At 39.6% G+C, this 5,005-nt stretch overlaps 1 pseudogene; it reads right to left on the reverse strand.

Moving 5' to 3' along the window:
- Positions 1–508: 508 nt before the first annotated feature.
- LOC109779283 (uncharacterized) lies at positions 509–2,834 on the reverse strand (annotated as a pseudogene).
- Between the last annotated feature and the right edge of the window lie 2,171 nt (positions 2,835–5,005).

The raw sequence follows: 5,005 nt of genomic DNA on the forward strand, positions 1-5,005 counted from the left end.
CCTAGATCCACGGTGCTTTTCAATGTTGTTAATGGTGCATATGTGGTATCAATGGATCACAGGTGGCCACCATCTCTTCACATGTCTATTATGGTTCTAATTTCTTCATAAGGCATATTCACGTCTATTAAGAAAACCTTGATTTCTCATATTCATTACTTCATATATGAGATGCAGTTGTTGTTCTTGGTAGTGTTATGCAACCAGAAAAAGTAATGGATTCTAGTCTCCTGTGTTGAAGTTTGGACTGTGCTTTCTTTTAATTTAATTATTTAATGAGCATGGCTTCTATTTTTAGTTGACATGCTAATGTTTTCCTCACAATATTCTGATAGGCGCATTGTTGTAAATACATGTTCCACTTCCTTCATTCGTAAGATACAAGGATCTAAACAACAACAAAAAGAATTGTACGTACTGATGAAAAAACATCATGGACCAAGACCTGGAACACTGAGCATGCATATTTTTCCAAACATCCTAATTAAGATAGTAGTCCAAAGGATAATGAATTTGGAAATAAATATATTTTATTTCAATATAGCTCTTACATGGAAGCGCTAACTAGCATCTACAACAGCTCTCCATAGTCTGTAAGAATATCAATATCTTGTCCAGTGGAAGAGGGCGGCACATCAACCCATCCACCATTTACCATGGAAGACTATCCTAGATCCGTACCGCTAGAGCCTAAGTAAGCATCCATCCCTAGGAAACTATTGTAGCACGACTGATCTGATAGAGCATAACCCCATTGTTCAGTGTTAAATGGGTCATCAATAGAAAAAGCATTGCCACTCGAGTACCCCAATAGTGGAGAGGCCTCCAAATTCTGCCCATATGTTGAGTCATGGTTTGCATGATTTTGTTGTGGTTGCACTATGTTGCAAGGACTTTCATAGTTCTGAACATGCAACTCCTCTTGTGGAGTTTGCTCATGTACCTGATTTGGTATGGGTTGGACATGGGAAGCCATGTAGGGAGCTAAAGATGGTGGTGCAGAATGGAACATTTGTGGTTCCTGCATAGGAAAAAGTGGTGCCGAAGTTTGTTCTAGTTGTGATGGTAGTGGATCTGAAGGGAGCTGGAGTTGTGAGTGATTCTGAGGCCACGATGACTGCATAAGTGAATGAGTAGTACCCAAATGATCCTCGACACTTGGTAGTTGCAGATCTTGTGCCACACATGTGCCACCGGTCTTGTCTTCACGACCATGCAATGGAGGTAGCCGCAATCTAATGTCTTTTTGGACTAGAGAGAGCTCACTGAAGAGCTTGGTCAGATCTTCAAGACTGAGATCTTTTTACTTCGTGAAGATTGCCACCATACCTGGATTCTCTTCTTGGATATTTTTCATACGAAGGATGGAAAGTTGGTTTTTGTCTTCCTCGGTCATGTTCTCCATGTCCAACTGAGCCACCTCGTTTTGTAGGCTTCTAATCCTAGCAGTGGTTGCCTCGTCGGCAGAGGTAACTGCTGGTGGAGCTCCAAATAGGAAAGCATCAACAATGGGATCGGCCAATGGCGTCCCAAATGAGTGCATCTTTCCATTGTTTGTTTCTAGGACGACCGCAACCCTAGCCCTAGTGAGGGCAGAGATGTCAGTCGCCCTCTTGAACAAATCGGAACGTCGCTTGTAGAAGGTGAGATCACGGTCTTTGTCATTGTGGATGTATGCCACGCCTGACCGCCGCTCTTTCCTCGGCATACTAATGTGGACAAAGAGGAAGAAACTAACTACTACAAATAGGAAGCACAAGGATCTACAGAAAAGTAGAGATTTAGGGGTACTGTTGGCTAACCACATATTGGTGTAGGATATGAGAAGATGTACTCCCCTTATATAGAATTAAAAGGGTTGTATGGCAGTGCTATTTGACTATACAAAGATCATGTATATCTTTAGTAAAACTTAACATACATAACTCATAAAAAGTGCTATTTTATGGATAGTATTAACTATCGTCCAAATATACATATGTGAGTGCATCCACATCCTTCTTTGCAACCGCTTACATGTATTTCTTCTGATGTAAGTATTCACATCCATATTTAGAACTATTAACACTTCTAAAAATAGAAAGATTAAATGATTGCCATTTGACCACGTCCATATCCTTATCTAGAAGTATTAATGGGAGTTAAACCTAACTAAGTTTTACTCTAATATACAGAATAATTGCGGTCAAATTTATTTGGTTGTTAATTGCGTCCAAATCCTTTGTTGATCACATTGATTACATCCTAATGTATGAGTGATCATATTGATTACATCCATATCCTGTACTAGGAACTACCTAATCTAGAAGTGGTCGCCCTTTAATCCATATATCCAAGTATAACATGGACCTTGCTTTGGGGCTTAACTTAGAAATTGAGATACCAACTAGGAAAGATACACCAAGAGCAACTAGAAAATACTAGGACATTTGGTAAGTCATGGTATAACACATATGTTACTCGGATACCTGCCTCCTTGCTAGGCCCAGTTCCCGCGGAAGATGTGTTTTTATCGGTTACACATGTATATCTTGGGCCCTAGTTTTTTATGGCCCATAAAATAATATGTGTAAGGCTTTTTCTGGAAGGATCCAACACAACCTAATCTATTATGTATTAAAAGTAATTCACAGGCTCACCAGAAAAGGATAAAAATGCTAGAAAGTAACTCAAAAATAAAAACTACTATCTGTCTATCTATTATATATTAAAAGTAATTGACGGGCTCACCAGACAAAAGATAAAAAGCTAGAAGATCTCTCAAAAATCAAAAACATCCGACTGTGTATTTAATAGGCTAAAATTTTATAACCATTAGATTAGTTTTAAGTGAAATAATTACCCACCATTGCCATTATAAGAAAAGTGTTTCATCTAACTTATTAGGACGTGGGCTGATGCCATCTTATTAGGACGTGGGCTGATGCCATATTATAATGAAAAAAACGTTATGTTCCCATTGTATAAAAAGGACTGCTCACACATGAACACAGTGGCAGCAATGTTCATGTAAATGATCTTTGTGATTAATTCCCCCTTGGTAGAGTACCTGAAAAAGCCTCCTGATTGGATCTCCCTCGAGCAGAGAGGTGGGCGGCGCAAAAATACTCTGTTAATATTTCTGAGGTTTTCGGGAGTATATAAAGGCAACGGAAGAAAGATGCGATGGAGGCAACTTCTATGGCGGCCATGCTCCCCCTTGGATGCTTGTGCCGACCTGTGGCATGTGGCCTAGGGGGGACTAGGTGGGTCTAGGTCCCTCCGGCTTCATTTCTTCATGACACTTAGTATTTTTTTCTAGTTTTTTGGTCCCTGAAAAGTTGATTTTTTTAATCCAAAAAAATAACAACTGGCACTTTGCACTGAATTAATAGGAAATCAAGAAAAACTATAAAAGTTGATACCAATACTATGCCATTATGATATAAGTATAGCATGAAACAATAAAAATTTCTTGATACGTATAGGACATATCAACTGGCATGAATAAATTGATGTTTTTCTAGGGCTTGTTAATACTCAACAATATTGTTCTCCTAGATAACCAGACACAAGGTCCTCCTTGGTTCCTACTTGTTCGATGTCCGGGCTAAAATTGTGACTAGCATGAATAAATTGATGGCTTTCTCTATCGCTCACGACTACTTGATGACACTTTTCTGCTGGGTAGCTGGATAGAAGCGAAGTTCTTCCTACCAATTAGAAATGGGCGGCTCCCATTACGTAGCCATCTGCACGTTACTACAAGCTAAAATGGTGACAAGCACGAATAAATCGTTATATTTCTCCAAGGCTCATTAATAATGCATGGTACTATTCGGTTGGATAGCCACACAGAAGAAATGTGCTCCTTTTCAATTTAAGGGGACGACTCTTGGCCTGTATCCATCTGTCTGGTGACTAGTACGAATAAATTGGTGTATTTCTCTACAACAAATGATTGATGGTACTATTCGGCCAGACAACCAGACAGAAGCAAGGTACTCCCTGGTTCCCTTCCGATTCAAGGCGGATGGCTGCTGGTAATATGTGCATTAATCCAAACTGAAACGGTGACTAGCACGAATAAATCGATGTCTTTCTTTTTGGCTCTTTAATACTTCCACTTTTTGACTAGGTTGTCCGAAAACATGAGGTAGGCAGCGCCTGATACGGAGCCACATGCACATTAATCCATGCTAAAATGGTGATTTGCATAAATATATCGATGTCTTTCTCTAGTGCTCATTAACACTTGATGGTATAGTTTGGTTGGACAACCGGACAGAAAGCAAGGTATTCCATGATTTCTTCCATATAGGGTGGATGGCTCCAGGTACGGCCAGTTACACATTAAATTGGGCTCGTCTAACGCGAATAAATGGATGTCTTTCTCTAGGCGCTCTTTGGTTAGGCGGTGTACAAAAGCGAGGTACTCCCTTCTGATTTCGGGTGGTTGTGAGGCCACTAGACAGACACAAGCAAGATACTTTCTGTCATTTGGAGGGATATTTTAAATATTATTTTTTTATTAAATTTCAAAATATAACCCTACAATAAAACATTTCACCAGTAGTACTCCGACATGTCGGTGCCAACAATGACAGGTACCGTTGGCACTACCAATGATACATCTGTTGTCGTTTTGAGTCATATGGGCCATCATCAGTGCATCCTACATCAGCCCTCCGGCATGACACTCGTACAAAGCTAGCTACGTTAGAGCGTGTACAAAGGTGCTATCTTCACAATGTCACCTAAGATCACTGCTGAGTTAGAAGAGAGCGAATGGAGGAAAAAAAGGATTGCCATCTCTTACCTAAGAGATGGTCTCTCAGTAAAGAAGATAGGACAATTCTATCCATTGTAATAGATGTCATCTCTTAGCTACATATTTTCTAGTTTAACTTTAACCATCGCATTTATTTAGGAGCATGTAAACGTTGCTTGTTAGGCAAAGAGCTAATTCATTGTATAATATGTTTTTAAGCTTCTCCAAATGACATACATAGCATACGCGAATATT

This window comes from Aegilops tauschii, chromosome 7 (assembly GCF_002575655.3).
Source record: "Aegilops tauschii subsp. strangulata cultivar AL8/78 chromosome 7, Aet v6.0, whole genome shotgun sequence".
NCBI lineage: Eukaryota > Viridiplantae > Streptophyta > Magnoliopsida > Poales > Poaceae > Aegilops > Aegilops tauschii.